At 43.9% G+C, this 16,907-nt stretch overlaps 2 protein-coding genes across 10 annotated transcripts in view; one reads left to right on the forward strand and one right to left on the reverse strand.

Annotated features, from left to right (window-relative positions):
* Positions 1 to 16,907, reverse strand: part of LOC6051143 — a 326,944-nt gene that overhangs the window by 254,223 nt on the left and 55,814 nt on the right. The gene's annotated exons all lie outside the window — the stretch shown is intronic.
* LOC119768706 overlaps positions 1 to 16,907 on the forward strand; it is a 64,114-nt gene that overhangs the window by 37,046 nt on the left and 10,161 nt on the right. For 3 of the 8 annotated variants that reach the window (XR_005278163.1, XR_005278166.1, XR_005278164.1), the window contains exons 1-3: positions 578 to 654; positions 816 to 909; positions 1,013 to 1,093. The exons of 1 other annotated variant lie outside the window; for it this stretch is intronic. The gene's annotated coding sequence lies outside the window, so the exon portion shown is untranslated. Of the gene's footprint in view, positions 1 to 577; positions 655 to 815; positions 910 to 1,012; positions 1,094 to 8,455; positions 8,489 to 8,513; positions 8,915 to 9,308; positions 9,420 to 13,873; positions 14,098 to 14,155; positions 14,295 to 14,356; positions 14,539 to 14,599; positions 14,880 to 16,907 lie in introns of those variants that run through there. 4 more of the 8 variants (XR_005278165.1, XR_005278169.1, XR_005278167.1 and 1 more) reach the window with 4 other exon arrangements.

The raw sequence follows: 16,907 nt of genomic DNA on the forward strand, positions 1-16,907 counted from the left end.
ATTTTGAACAACACTAATGTCGATACTCAAAACATTAAAAAAATACGATTTTGGAAACATTTTTTTACAATTTCAACAACATAGAGTTACCGGATTAGCTTACAGGTTTTCTATCCGTGCACGGAACAAAAACCGGTATGCGAATTCGAAAAAAAAATGCGATGAATCCGCAAACATCGATTGTTTTTAAATTCATCGAGAATGTTTCCAAAATCGGAAAAAAATCTTCCGATATCGCAAAAAAAAGTCTCCGGTTTTGGAAACACCCTGTTTCGACCTTTCTGAGCTCGAGTTTGCCGCAGCCACTACGCAGCCACGGCGTTACGTTCTGTCAGTTTCTGTCTTAGGCAAACGCGGGTACAGTGTTTCAAATTGAAAAGGTATAGCGAATTTTCACACCATTTAAAACACGTTCAAGGAAAAACTATGCCAAAGTGTACCAACATAAAAAATAGAATGTAATAAAACCGTTTCTTTTAAAAATACTAAGAAATTTCACAAAAAATGCTGCCTTCCTACGATTTTTACTCATAAAAATGGCATCATTCAAGTGCAAATAAAATCCGTGTTACCTTATCTTGTGTACATACTGCGGCCCACGCGAAAAGAAAGGAGAAAATTCAAAGTGTCAAATTTGTTACAAGTGAAAATGAGGTAAGTATTACTTTGATAAGAAAAATGCGTTTTGAGTGATTATTTTACGGTTTTTCGAGTATATTATAGCTTTAAATTAGTTGATATGTAGTGTAAAACTGGAATCTGCGTTGCTCAGCATTCAGAACCACTCAAACTACCCCGTCCGTCTCTTATTCCAGACTCCCACAACGCCAGTGATCTACGCAGCTTCCAGCTTTCCTTTATCAGCAATTTTCGACCTACTTAGTAGATATACAAATAACTTCCCTTTCCGTAAGTATAAGATTAGCCGGAACCGCTTTTCCTAAAATCCTCCCTCTCCGTCACTCATAACCTCAAATTCTAACCCCTTCTAAAAACGACTGTTTGATTTCAGGCTCACCCACCACTTCGGCTGCCTTCTTGATTAGGGAACCCACTTATTTATATTATCTTTCTTTTCGATTTACCGTTTCAGGTAAGTACAAAAACATAAGGTACAACGGGTCCCAAAATCATCCCTCTCCGGAACTCTTAACCTCAAATTCTAACCCTTATCCGATACTTAATATTTGGACAGTTGGATTGCTTGCTGCATGCTTTAATGTTTATGTTATGATATGTTGTTTTGTTTCGTGTTTAAGGAAAATTCATGCAAACGGTCCTAAATTAATCTGCCCTTCAGAACCAGTCCTTCGAAAACTTGAACAAATAGGTGTTTTAGCGATTCAAACTCTACCCTACCTAATCTTCTAAGAACTTGAGTCACGAACTTAAACTTTTGAGACAGCAAAACTCGAACCTTTTCGATGAAAATAATTATAGAAATCATAGTTCAATCAGACGTTGGTTAGGTTATCGAAAGACCGTCATGATAAATCAAGCTAAACAATGTAAATGAGCCAAAGACGAAATGTGAATAATCTCTTCCAGTGAAACTTTTGCTTTATGGTTGCTCTAAATCTTGCTAACTTTTTCAAAAGGTCCTATATTCATAGGAAACCCATGGCACATTGGTTGTTTTGAAAAAGTATTCATGAAATCCATTCTAAACCCCAAAACCAAGGGTGGCCCATTCCGATGCACAGTGGGATAAAATCGGGAAAAGACGATTACTGTGTTTGTATAAAAGTATAGGAAATCGATTGCAGGTGGTTTTAACCTGGGTGGACAACGGGGACCAGAATATGGTCGGATTTTCACCGGAACTCATTCCGACGATTTTATAAAATTCCCTTCATATATCGAGAAAATGTTTCCTCTTGACATGATAGGGGCAGGGGGCAGACTGGGCCACCCTTGGTTTTGGGCTTTAGAATGGATTTAGACCAACTGTAGGGCAAGGGTCTTATAAAAGACGTCAAATAACATCACCAAAACGAAAACCACGTTTGAATTCATTGTATTTTGAGATTATGAGCAAAAATGTAAATTACTGACAAAACCACACAAATGTTGTTTATTTCGAGGTTTTTAAATAAGCTTTATGAAAAGTTGGATTGTTCGAAAAAGTTTGTTCAATGCTTATAATGTTACTATATGTTACTACCAAGGTAAACAAACAACAACGGAACTTTCAAATCATTTAGAGGCTTGGTGGTGGAAGTGTTAAATAAAAATCCAATTTGGGGGCAGAATGGACCACCCTTTTCCTGCTTTATAAAAACAATCAAAAGTTACGAAATTTTGATTAAATGGATTATTTCACTCCTGGTTGCTTCACAAATCATGTTTAATGCAACATTAGTTGATTTTTACTTGTTTTGATGCTTATTTGTAAAAATAATGTCTTATTACAACATATTAACACTATATTCAAAAATGTTTGTTTTGTAAAGTGACTATTTTTATAAAAGTGATCAAACTTCATGGAAACTATGTTAGAAAGGTCCCTTAAGTCACTTCTCATCTCCCTTCAACGTTGTATTAGACGAAATGGCTTGTTTTCTAATGTGGCCCATTCTGCCCCGCAGGCTGGTCCTTTCTGCCCCGCACCCTAGAAAATAGTCGAAAACTTTTTTTAATTGCATAAAAATAGTTTTAAGCTAAAAATTGTCATCAACCAAGTATACAACATTGAAGGAACATCCCAAAGCATAAACCTACTACACTGAATTCATAAATTTGTATGTTTTTCTATGGTTTTTGGTGCATTTTTCTTAGGCGGGCCATTCTGCCCCCCTGCCCCTACGACGTATAGAGATCTCCCAAGATAAGACACTACAGAATAGGCCATAGGAACCATGTTCCGGAACCCCGGTGGAAGATTGATCGAGCGGTCCAGTAATTTTGGCATGTTGCACTTTAATCGTCATGATTTCATCAGAGTAGGCTACTAATAGTGTCCAATTAGTGATAATAATCAATTCCGACCTGCTGTGGCCGGCTACAGGAGCCCTGTGGCCGGTTACAGGAGCCCTATGTGATGATGAACCGGGTCAAGCTGAACGACAACAACTACTGTTTCTAATGTTTCCGGCTCGGGTACTGCTGGGTTGGTGCTGCAGCAGACTTGACCGAATGGTTACGCTGTCCGCTTTGTAAGCGGATGATTCCCATCTGGTCAAACCTTCCATCGGATGTGGTCTCAGCCATAGTTGTTGTTAGGCCGTTAAGTCATTCCAGGTGTAGGAGCCGTCCCCTACTATAAACGGACTGGACTTCTGACTTGCTGCAAAACCTGGAGTTCACGAGAAAAGACCAACGATAGATCGCAGAATGGAAGGCTGGACCAAAGTGAAGTAAGGACCAGCGACCACACGTGAAAAAATTGCAGTTCGGCATCAACGTGCACTGCCCCAGGACGAAAAAGGCTCAGAAAGTCTACATGCGGTCACGAACGACAACAGCCAACATCTGCCAGGAGGTTGAACTTGGCGCAGCCACGCTCAAAGATGGTTGGAGCCGCATACGCTCAGCCATCGGCAGTGCAGCGGAAGCCACACTGGGTAGTGCGATCCGTGTCAGTCGGAATGATTGGTACGATGACGAGTGTCAACAGATTACCGCCGAGAAGAAAGCAGCTTACGACAAGAAGACGAGGGAACATGGAACGATATCGGCAGGTCGATGAAGCGGACGGAGACGGCGTTGGAGTCAACCTTGGAGCGCCCACAGCTGATGAACAGTTCCCGGCACCTGATCTAGAGACGGTGAAGAGGGAGATCAGGAAGCTGAAGAACAACAGAGCTGCCGGCAAGGATCGGTTACCCGGTGAGCTCTTCAAATATGGAGGAGAGAAACTGACGAGGGCGCTTCACTGCGTGATCTCCAAGATCTGGGAGGAGGAGAAGCAACCGGAGGCATGGATGGATGGTGTCGTGTGCCCCCTCTACAAAAATGGCGATAAGCTGGACTGCGGCAACTACCGCGGCATTACGCTTATCAACACGGCCTACAAAATCCTCTCCCAGATCCTCTGCCGTCAGCTGTCACCCCATGCAAGGAGGTTCGTGGGGCCCTACCAAGCGGGCTTCACTGGCGCGTGCGCCACCACGACCAAATATTTTGTCTCCGACAAATCCTCAAGGAATGTCGTGAGTACAACGTGCCCACACATCACATCTTTATCGACTTCAAGGCGGCCTGTGATACAGTCGACCGTGAGCAGCTAGGGCAAATTATGCACATTATGCATTTAGCGGAACTCTTTGGATCACGCTGAGGGCTGCGGCAAGGTGATGGCTTTTCCTGTGCGCTGTTCAGCATCGCCCTTGAGGGCATTATTCAATGAGCGGGCATCGATACGAGTGGCACGATTTTGAACAAGTCCTACCAGCTGCTTGCTTTTGCTGATGACATCGACATTGTGGCAAAAAACCAGGAGACGGTAAGGAAATCTACACCCGACCGAAGGTAGAAGCGAGATGTGTAGGACTTGGCATGAATACGACAAAGACAAAGTACATGACAGGAAGGGGTTCGAATGACGTCGGTCCCCAAGTCTCACCCCTCTAGCTGTGGATGATGGTGAGTTGAAGGAGGTGATCGAGTTCGTGTACTTGGGATCGTTGGTAACCGCCGACAACGACACCAGCAAAGAGATCCGGACTCGTATTTTTGCTGGGAATCGTGCGTGCCCTCACTTCAGATCCAGTGCAACGCCGCACGAAGCTGACGATGTACAAAACCCAGATTGGTCTAGTCCTGGTAGTCCTCTATGGCCACGAGACCTGGACGATGCGGCAGGAGGACGAACGTGCAACTTGCATCATTAACTCAAAAGTGAAAATGCATATGTGACATTTATGCAAAAACGAGCAGAACAATAGTGGCCAATAGAGTTATCTACGTGCGCATGTATTGCGTGTACGTACACGAAAAAAGTGAGGTTAAATTTTGTACCGGCCAGCAAAACAAATGGTAGTGTGTGTGAGATCGGGCTTAGATAGCTCTATGTTTTTTAACACTGAAATCACGATAGTAGTTTGACAACTTTTTCACACAGATCTCACACTTACTACCAAACGTGCGTGGGTCCCGTGTAAAAGTGACAGTCCAGTCCAGCTTACAGTTTGACTTTGACCCAAGGCATAAACAAAGTTACCTTCATCGGAGTGACAGAGTCAGAGATAGCGATTTTGACAACCGCACCACTACACACTCAATCACGAGTACCTTAGGTAGAAAGCCATGACTTTGACAAATCAACGGGGTGCTAACTTAAAATGTGTCAAACGAAAATGTTACCAACCACCGGAGTGTAGAATAGAGTGACAAGAAAAATCGAAAATTTTGGAAAATGTGAAGAGATACCCCCTGGGTCGATTCTTTAGGCAAAAATAAGTAACTGTGCCTATTTTGAGCCAAATCGGTTAAGGTTCAGGGGTCGCTTTTTATCGTTGAAGTTTATATGGGGAAATAGCGAAAATATATGAGGAAAACATCGCTTCAGAATTTTGGCAGCAGGTTGCGCAGGTCTCGCCTAATTTTGTTCAAGTGTGAGATTCTTGTAGGAAATTCAATTTCCTACAACTTTGTCGAAGTGCAAGAGGATTCGATTTGAGCAATGCGATGAAAGGAAATCAGCTTATATACTTGATAGTATATAGGGTTATATACTGCCCATGTTCGCATAAATGTCCCATATGCATTATTTTTTTTTTAATAGGTCCTATAAACATATGAAAGACAATAATTTATAGGTCCCTTAAAAAACTTTAGAATTTGTCCCACACATAAGGCTACGTGTTAAGTTTTCGCGAAAAAATAGATTTCCTCCAGATCTTTAGAAAAAAAAGTATTGGATGTTTTAGGCTCTGCATCATTAACTCAAAAGCGATGAAAATGTATATGGGACATTTATGCGATCAGAAGCAGTATGGGTCATTCCAGGTCAATGAGTACACTTTTGACTCGACCTTCACCGATTTGGACCAAACTTTGAGGGAACGTTTATCTATCGATAGTTAACAGAAATCTCAAGTTTGGTGCTGATTGGACCATCCCTCTATTTTGGCACCGCCCTCTTTTGGCGATTTACTAAAAACTTTTTCTTTTAATCATTACTTTGCAACTATTTGAGCAAAGACTTTCTACAGGTTGCATTTTATAGAAAATTGTCCAAGGAATTCGATAAAAATAAAATTTTAACCCTTAGATGCCCACTAATATTATATTTTAACGTTTTAAGTATAAAAATTCAGTTTTGACCAATTGATTATATTTTTATTTTTTTTATTTTATCACCATCGTGTTCCCCGGACAATTTTACATAAAATCAATGTAGACTTCAAACTAAAATGAACTATTGACGAGATACAGCGATTTTATTGAAAAAAGTTTGATTTTGCGCAGCACTCGGAAGTTCATGGTGTACTTTTCAACAAAAAGGAATGAATCTCGCATAATTCGGTTTTTATATGTGAGAAACTTATTTCGGATTTGAATTCATAGTACAGAGTGCAGTGCAAAATCAAACTTTTTTCAGTAAAATCGCTGTATCTCGCCAATAGTTCATTTTAGTTTGAAGTCTATATTGATTATTATGTAAAATTGTCCGGGGAACACGATGGCGATAAAATAAAAAAAATAAAAATATAATCAATTGGTCAAAACTGAATTTTTATACTTAAAACGTTAAAATATAATATTAGTGGGCATCTAAGGGTTAATATTTTATTATTATCGAATTCCTTGGACAATTTTCTATAAAATGCAACCTGTAGATAGTCTTTTGCTCAAATAGTTGCAAAGTTATGATTAAAAGAAAAAAAAGTTTTTTAGTAAATCGCCAAAAAAGAGGGCGGTGCCAAAAATAGAGGGATGGTCCAATCAGCACCAAACTTGGGATTTCTGTTAACTATCGATAGATAAACGTTCCCTCCAAGTTTGGTCCAAATCGGTGAAGGTCGAGTCCAAAAGTGTACTCAGTTGACCTGGAATGACCCATATACGATTTTTTGTTCCTAAACTAAATCACCAATAATCAGGATCAACTCGGATCGTGTTGCACCCTTTGACAAAGTTGCAGGAATTGAATTTCCTACAAGAATCTCATATTTGAACAATTTTGGTGGAGACCTGCGCAACCTGGCAGAAAATTACTGAAACGATGTTTTCCTCCGAACCATATTTCTGAACCAAATCTGTTTTTAATTAAAAACGATACTTAATCCACCTTTAGGTGGTTGGCGCCTTCCTCACATTTAAAGGGTGCTATCCCAAATGCAAAAGTGCGTAAATAACACTTAAGTGCTTATAACTTTTGATAGGGTTGTCAGATCTTCAATGTTTTGGACGCGTTAGAAAGGTCTTTGAATCCCATCCTGCGATAGGTCGCATGAGAGATCCGGACAACGTTTCCATCAAAATATCTGAGATCCGGCCTCCAAAAGTGCATAAGTAACTCTGAAGTGCTTATAGCTTTTGATAGGGTTGTCAGATCTTCAATGTTTTGGAAAGGTCGTTTGAATATTTATCCAACGATTGGTCGCATAAGAGATCCGGACAGCATTTTCGTCAAAATATCTTAGATCCGGCCTAGAAAAAGTGCGTAAATAACACTTAAGTGCTTATAACTTTCGATAGGGTTGTCAGATCTTCAATGTTTTAGACGCATTGGGAAGCTCTTTTGAATACCTATCCAACAATATGTCGCATGAGAGTTCCGGACAACGTTTTCATCAACATATCTGAGATCCGGCCAAAAAGCGTATAAATAACACTTAAGTGCTTAAAACTTTTGATATATTTGTCAGATCTTCAATGTCTTGGACGCGTTGGAAAGATCTTTTTAATACCTTTCTAAAAATATATAGCATGTCAAGTTTTCTTACAAAAACCACCCTTTTTACAATCTTCCGGACTTTTGTTAAACTCGTTTTTTTAGCATAACTTTTGAAGTACTTAGCTCAACTTATCATTTTTAATAGCGACTTATGGGACCTCAAGACGGATCGAATGACGCCAAAACGGACAAAATCGGTTCAGCCAATGTCGAGATAATCGAGTGACAATTTTTTGATCAACATCCCACCACACACACAGACATTTGCTCAGAATTTGATTCTGAGTCGATAGGTATACGTGAAGGTGGGTCTAGGAGGTCTATTTGAGAAGTTCATTTTTCGAGTGATTTTATAGCCTTTCCTCAGTAACGTGAGGAAGGCAAAAATGATGGACCTTCTATATTTTGTATTTGTAGCACCTCACGCCGTTGTTTTCAAAGTTTATGTCGCTACTTCTTGCAATATTGGCCTGAAAACCTGACCAAACAATTTTTTTTTCAAAAACTTCAAAATTGAATTGGAAACAATATGAAACTTAGTCAGTCACAGTCGGGGACATAAACTTTCAAAAAATGGTTGCAACATCTTCATATATTCATTTACTTTTTTAGCTAAATTAGTTCTATTATGGAGTGTTATTCTTATGACGTTAACTTGATGAATGTGAAGCTGGTCCAAGTGGAACGCAGCAGGAGTCATCCAACTCCGATATTGTCGACGCCGATGTTGATACGCAGCAGAGTTCCGTCCCCGAAGTTCTTGAGGAAGAAGCGACGCAGCAAGTTTGTAGACAACACATAATCGTACATGGCGTTGAGTACATTCTGCCACCGGAGAGTATCCCAGATGATAAAGCTATCGAGGTGATGTACCAAGTAGACTGCTTTGGTCTACAAGTCAAGGTGATCGATTTAATAACGTTTTGGGGCCTAGAGGAAATACATGACTCTTTGAATACGCACAAAATCTATGACGTTTCTACGTTGTTATCGATTACAATGTGTGACGTGAATCAAATCACTGAAATCGTTGGACTTCGTGTACGGCTACGGCATATGGTTATGCACATGGTAATATCTATACAGGCGCCTTTCATAAATGACGTAGCTTTTTACATTTTATATACCAGTTTTATTTTATTGTGCACTTTAAACGCTAAAACATCTATTAATTAATTTGTTGAATCTAACATTTGTACCTCCATTTCTTGAGGACCAATAAAAAATTGTTTTTATTTTGGGTGTTTTTCAATACCCTGACTCAAGGCGGTTCTAAAAACAAAAAAGCAAAAACTGAAATTTGGTTTATTGACCTTTTCAAAAAACTCCAGATTTCTTTGTCAAAAGAATTCATAAAATTAAAATAGAATAAGGAATATAGAAGGGTTGAATAAAAAAGTGTCATTTATTTAAGGGCGCCATTTTTCATCCAGGACCAATTATGATAACTCTTTTGTACTTACAGCGGATGATGCATGCATTTCCTTGTCCACCAGAGTCCTTTTCGTCACCCAACGTTCCTTCGGGAGGACAACCTTCGACTTCTCATCAAACCTCAACAGCAATGTCAGCAACGGTAAATATATTGGTAGAATACTTTTTTGCTGGAGTATACTAAACTCATCTTAGTTTGAATCGAATGAGCAAGCGACTAAGTACTGTCAATGCGGGCCCCTCTTTAAAGAAGATAAGCTCGAAACTTAACCTCAAAGGTAAACAAACCAAATGAACTTTTTGACAGGTGTCAGTTCCGGGACTTTGCATTTAAAATTTAATTTTGTTCCGGTTGTTCCGTTTCGCATGGACACAAACACGGTCGGGAGCACGACAAGGACACGGTCACGGAATGGCCAGGAACAGGTACCTACACGGCCAGGGACACGAGAACGGTCAGAAGCACGGACACGAACACGGTCAGCACGGACACGAACAGAGTCAGGAGTTTTGGCGCGGAAGAGGAAGAGTGAAAAAGAGAGAAATTTTCAGTCAGTACTGCAAGTGATTGCGTCGAAACAAGCCCAGCTTTTTGCCGGATGCTGTTTTTATTTTGTTTTGGCGCGGAAGAAGAAGAGTGAAGAAGAGAAAAAGAGAGAAATTCTCAGTCAGTTTTGCAAGTGACCGCGTCCAAACAAGTACACACACAAACACACACACACACACAAATACAGGTATGGACCGGCATGGTGGACGGCGCTGGGGACGAAGCGAAATCGCGCTGCGCGACAGAACGCAGAGACTGATGGCCATGCGGATTGCAATCACGTACAGGACCATCTCGTCGGAAGCAGTTGGCGTCATAACCGGAATGATCCCCATCGGCATCACACTGGAGGACCGTGTGCTACACCCGAAGAGGCACGAGAGGTATCCGGGAAGCCGCGAGAGCCGAATCGCTGACAAGGTGGCAACGCGAGTGGGACACTATAGGGGGATGGCGTCGCTATTTTTAGACCACATTTTCCACTTTTTCTCATCGAAACCGACTACTTTATCGACTTCATTTTGCTGGGCGAGATAGGACGCCGTCTATTTTTAGACGATGACTCAGCACTTTTACACTCTTGCGCTTAAAAACCAGGTGGCAGCACGATGTAACGCCACGTCCCTATGGAGGTCGTAAGGCACACAGCTGGCCGTGCAGCGCAGGTGGTAGTCCACCACGAGGCTAGGGCTCCTTAGGCTAGCCACTTATGGAGCCCGAAAGCAGAATGAGTGCTACTGAAACCGCGAGGAGGAAAACAGACTGGAGGAATGGAACGACCCTTAGCATGAAAACACGGACACGGATTGGAACATGGAATGTACTGACGCTTGCCCAGTCGGGTAAGTTGACAACGCTAGTGCGGGAGGCAGCTCGGCTTAAGCTGGAAATCTTGGGTCTAAGCGAAGTCCGTTGGCCGAACCCAGCGGAGCACAGGATGCCTTCCTGGCAGGTTCTGCTGTACTCTGGCCTCTGGAGGAGTGGAAATGCATCAAGGACGCCTTCGTCGCTGCGGGCGAGAATACTTTGGGAGTACTGCGAACCCAAAGGAAGGAGTGGATTTCGGATGCCACCTGGGAGAGGAAAGGAAACAAGCGAAGGCTGCCATTGTGAGTGCAAAAACGAGAGCGGCAAAGCACGTACCCGCCAAGAGTACGCAAACCTGGAAAAGGCTGTTAAACGCTCTTGTAGGCGGGACAAGAGAGCCTGGACAGATTCCCTTGCCGACGAGGAGAGAAAGCTACTAATAATGGTGACATGCACCTCCTCTATGACATCTCGCGACGCTTGTGTGGTGCCAGGACGAATACACGCATTCCGGTGAAGGACAGGAGCGGTCAGCTAATAACCGATCAGGCTGACCAGCTGAAACGTTGGTTCGAGCATTTTGAGCAGTTGCTGCAAATCTCGCATTCACGTTCAAGCCCCCAGTACCAACCGCCAAATGTGAGGCGAATAAACCGGGTGAACTCTAGTTCACCTACGCTGAGGAAGATTGAAGAAGCCGTGAGGTGTATGAAGTCCGGAAAAGCGCCAGGGATTGATCAGATCTCCGCAGAAATGCTCAAGGCTGACGCCCAGTTGTCAGCTCGAATGCTGCATCGACTGTTCAGCAAAATCTGGGACACCGCGACTTTTCCGGTCGACTGGATGCAGGGCATTTTGGTGAAGGTTCCAAAGAAGGGGGATCTCACCAACTGCGACAACTGGCGTGGCATCATGCTGCTGTGCATAGCTCTGAAAGTTCTCTGTAAGGTGATCTTGTGCAGGATCAAATCGAAGATCGACGAGTCTCTTCGACGGCAGCAAGCAGGGTTCCGAAGTGGCCGTTCGTGCGTGGATCACATAGTGACACTTCGTGTGATCCTCGAACAGGTCAACGAATTCCAGGACTCCCTTCACCTGGTTTTCGTTGATTATGAAAAAGCGTTTGACCGTCTCAACCACGAAAACCTCTGGGAAGCTCTAGGGCGCAAGGGTGTTCCAGAGAGGATCATCAACCTCATCAAGGCGCAGTACGAGGCTTTCGTTTGCCAAAACGAAACTATTGGCACTACGCCCCCGGGGCATGGCCTTCCTCTAACGTGGGATTTCTGCTCCAGCGCCTCTGACGAGACAGGAGAAACCGGGACCGACGTTTTACTTCACCATCCGATAGAAGCTCAGTGGATAAGGCGGGAATCGAACCCGCGTCTCATAGCATCATCGGGATCGGCAGCCGAAGCCGCTACCCCTGCGCCACGAGACCCACTTTCGTTTGCCGTGTTGTGCATAACGGAGTCTTGTCGGACCCAATCCGGGTGGTAGCTGGGGTGAGGCAAGGATGTATCCTGTCACCGTTACTGTTCATCATCGTCATTGATGAGGTGTTAGCTAGAGCGTTGGACCGTGTGCAAAACCGTGGGCTGCTTTGGCAGCCAATTAGGATGGAGCACCTCAACGACCTCGACTTTGCGGATGACATTGTGCTGTTCTCGCAGAGAGGAAACGACATGCAGAACAAACTGGACGACCTAGCTGCATGCTCCTCGGTGGCGGGTCTGAAAGTCAATGTCTCCAAGACCAAGTCGATGGCAGTGAACACGGAACGCGCTCAAGGCTTCACGGTAGCTGGTGAAAACGTTGAAAAGGTCGACACTTTCCAGTACCTTGGTAGCCAGATTGCGCCAGATGGTGGCACCAAGCTCGACGTGTCCACGCGGATCAAAAAGGCCAGAGGTGCTTTTGCGGGTCTTCGCACTTTGTGGCGCTCGAACCAAATCAGCTTGCGCACTAAACTGCGGACTTTTAATTCGAACGTTAAATCAGTGTTGCTCTACGGGAGCGAGACTTAGTGCGTATCGAGCCAAAACACGACAAAACTGCAAGTCTTTGTAAACCGCTGCCTTCGCAACATCATTCGTGCCTGGTGGCCCCACAACTGAGTCTTGAATGCGGATTTGCATCGGCGGTGTCAGCAGAGGCCAATACACATCAAAATCCAGGAGCGCAAGTGGAGATGGATCGGCCACACGCTACGAAAAGATGCGTACAAGATCTGCCGAGAAGCACTGCACTGGAACCCACAAGGACAACGCGGCCGGGGCAGACCAAGAGACACATGGCGGAGAAGCCTCCACCAGGAAATCAGTGCTTTTGACGATTCGATAAGTTGGCGCCAAGTGAAGGCAAAAGCAGAGAACCGTCAGCAGTGGAAATCCTTCAACGCGGCCCTATGCTCCACTGGGGATCAGGACGCATAAGTAAGTAAGTAAGTGAACAGAAGGCACGGAGAGGTCACCTTCCACCTCACACAGTTCCTGTCGGGCCATGGCTGCTTCAGGAAGTACCTGCAGTGCACAGGTTCGGACATGCAAACACCGGAGCACGTGGTGTTCGCCTGCCCTCGCTTTGAGGCAGCGCGAAGCGAAATGCTGGCCATTATTGGAGCAGACACCAGCCCGGATAATGTGGTGCGAAGAATGTGTAGCGACATCACCAAGTGCGATGCGGTCGTCGGAGCGGTGACGGCTCTCCAGCGGAAATGGAGAGACGATCAGAGGAGGAACGACTAGGAGCCTAGTTGAAAACTCACGAGTGTGGCTGTGAAGAGAACACGTTATGATGGTCGGCTCTACAAAATCGGTACACGTCTCGATGGTCCAAGGAGAGGGCTGCATATGACTAGCTGATCAAAAGCAACGCGATTCTTGGGCGTGGTTAAACTCTCGCATGGACTCATATGTATGTGAAACAGGAAATGGTTCTAGTATCCGGCACGGATCCTGTAAGTAGACTAGTGCAGAAAATGCAACGCCTCCCCGAAGTTATACCGAAAGGTGGTCCGACCTTGTGAAAAAAGCACACAAATTCTTAAATCTTTGGGAATATGCTTGGTCATCTGTAGATTGCACCATGTACCCCGTATTAAATACATTTATATTTAGACCAAAGACTTAGAATACTTGGAAAAATGTAGCTTGTGGAGTAATATAATAATATCTCGAAACAAAATTCAGTTTTCTTATTTCTACGTTTAAAAATGGGTTTATGTATTCGCCTTTTTACAGAAAAAGCAGCCTATAGAGAACTTGCAAGAACTCTTGATGTCGTCGGAGCGCGGTAGATTAATCATCCAAGAATATAATAAGAATGACATTCTGTGCGATGATACTCGCAACGATTTGATCCAAATAATTATTTTGGAGGCACGCGCTCAGCATCTCGATGTGAACAACACTCTGTTCAAGATCATGGCGGAGAAAATAGAAAACTTTTCTCGAACGAGAACCGAGTAAGAATAGTACTTGTTTTCTCTGTTTGACAGTGCATTACCAAATATTTGTTTCTAGACACAATATTTTACATCAGCGGTACCCGGCATCACGCGTGCCGGCGGCAGATTTGTTGTGCGCAAGCCGAAAATTTATGCAAAGTTTAAGTTTAATCTGAAGCAGCCATCCACAGAAGTGGAAAAGTCAACAATTGAGAGTATGATTGCATGTTAACCTAAATTGACCTGAGATGATTCACAGATAAAAATATATTTCCAGACAACGGCAAGCAAGAGGAGTCTAAAACATGGTTGGAACGCGGACGTACACCGTTGGAGATGGTTATCGCGCATTGGGACGCTTGTTTTGACCTAAGACAATCCCTAATAAAATCTGCAAAATCGCTACAAGCAGTAGTAAAAGAATTTCCAATCATCACGACAGCTCTCGGGGGAAACATGGTATGTTTCTTTCGATTTATACATTTTAAATCAAAAAAATAATCTCGTTATCTCTTTTCAGCTCATTAGAGATTTCAAAACAATGTTTCCCGGTAAACTCGAGATTTACTTCAACAGCGTTGTTAAAGTGCACGATAACCTGCACAACATGTTCGGTCGCCTAAGTTGTGAAGATCACTTGAAGTTGGCAGCAACGTATGCCACTGCTACGGATATTAGCGAAAAGAACCTGATATTTGCCAAGCTGCTTACAACCCTTATCCCATCCCGTGGCAAGATAACTAAATCTTGGAAGCCATCCCTGGTCGAATCGCAAGAGGGGTTCATCCTTTTTTGCACAGGTAATTTTGACAAAGAACTTTGTCGTGGCTGACTGGTTACGGTGTTCGCTTTGTAAGCGAATGGTCCTGGGCATCGAATTTGCCCCCAACGAGAAAGTTTAAGAATTAGAAATACTTGAAATACTGAATATGAAAGAAAAATCAAAGTCGCTCGAGGTGGGGTTCGATCCCCGGCCTTTGGATTGGTAAAAGCAAAAAGCAAAAATGCTAACCACTAAACTATCAAAGCTTGGTGAGCTATGACTGGAATCAGGAATACTGTATTTGTCCATTTGACAAGGGTTCGGAAGTTCTAAATAACGTTTGAATCAGATTGATGCAAACGTTCTTCAGGGCGGGGTTGATTCACACACACACACACACACACACACACACACACACACACACAGAACTTTGTCCTAAGGTCTCTATTTCTGATGTGGTGTCAATCCAGAAAATCGAAAATTGCCTATAGGTAATTTGAGTTCATATTCCTGTTAGTTTGCATGGATTCTTCAACATAAAGCGCAACAAAAAAGCGTATGACGTAATATGGGATGAACTGTGCAACGGGGCAGGACATACGTATTCATTCTAGTCTAATGAAATCCTGCTCGGTCAGTCAAGGGAAATCATTCTATCGTTGGCAACCCTGCGCATTTTGGCAGTTCGCGCGCAGCAGGCAAACCACGTGCTTTATTGTTTCTACACTCTAACAGAACGGACGAAATAAACATTAGTTTAGTTCAGTTTGTAAACGCGGTCTTTTCTTTTCCTCCGGGATCACTCGCGTTTCGTCGGCCCAGTCCAAGGTCCAAACATTGGTCCTTCGTCGCCGGATGTGTTTCGCGAACCGTTCAGTATGGACAAGCTGGAACACTTTCGAAAGGTGCGCTTGGTCTGCGTGAGTGGGGAGCTGGTGGCAGCTGGGAAACTCGCTGTACGGAAGGCGTCCTTCAGCGAGGCAACGGAACGGCTCGAACGGCTCCGGTAGCTTGCTGGGAAGTTCCGGCGGAAGCAGCAGAGCAACGAGGAAACGTTAGAGGACCAGGAAGGTCGCCGCAGCGCGCGGAAAATGTGTGGATTTTTATACGACTTATCAAGCAGCCAAGGAACTCCTCGAAGTTCACATCAAAAACACAACCTTGGTTCGAGCAGTTACCCAGAAATCGAGCAGCGGCAGTCTTCTAGACGAGATCCGGCAGTTTTGCGAGAAAGAAACCGAAGCGACAGTCGGCCAGTTGGGAACCATTCCAAGTAATCCGAACGGCAGCACTCAGGTGTCGAGTTGCGCACCCTCTCGGGTCCAACGACAACAAGCGACGGTCTGGAGCCGTGGGATGCGGCGATCCAGATGGCAAACAGCGGTTAGATTGTGCGTCCGCTGTCAAGATCCAGAAAGCAAAGCACAACATCAACGACGAGAATGTCACGGAAATGGAAGGAGATCAAGCGCTGGTCGACACTGAATCGACGAGAAGGTTTGAGGACGTTGGAGGTTAAGTCACACGGTCACGCTTCATGGACGCCACGTTCTCGTTCAAGCAACTGTGGATTCGTGATCACATCCGGAACCTACTCCAGGTCGAGCGGATCGGAAACTGGACACACCATCAAACGGCGAGCGCTGGCGAAGGCAAGGGATTGCAGCTCAAGATCAAACACACGTCGAATAAGATCGTAGCAGCTGGCGGAGTTGGTGGTTTGAGACAGATGTGCCTCAAGGCGGGGGAGAATGTTCTGGTGGCTTAACCCTTTCAAGCCTGATGGGTCATATATTACCCAAAAATGAAAATTTCCAAAACTAGCCTATAATTTTCGTATGGTCGTAAGAATCATTATTCCATCATTAGATTAAAAAATATTTTTTGAAAATTCAGGCTTGAAAGGCAATTCTCCTATCTGGTGATTTGGCAACCCTGCGCATTTTTACAGTTCGCGCGCAGCAGGCAACCACATCCACATCCGGTGGGAGGCCTACCGGAACAAGTGACAGAATCAGAAACTGTTACCTTAAGGGGAAGTGCAACAACTGTGGGGTACCCCAAG

This window comes from Culex quinquefasciatus, chromosome 3, assembly GCF_015732765.1.
Source record: "Culex quinquefasciatus strain JHB chromosome 3, VPISU_Cqui_1.0_pri_paternal, whole genome shotgun sequence".
NCBI classification, from domain to species: Eukaryota; Metazoa; Arthropoda; class Insecta; order Diptera; family Culicidae; genus Culex; species Culex quinquefasciatus.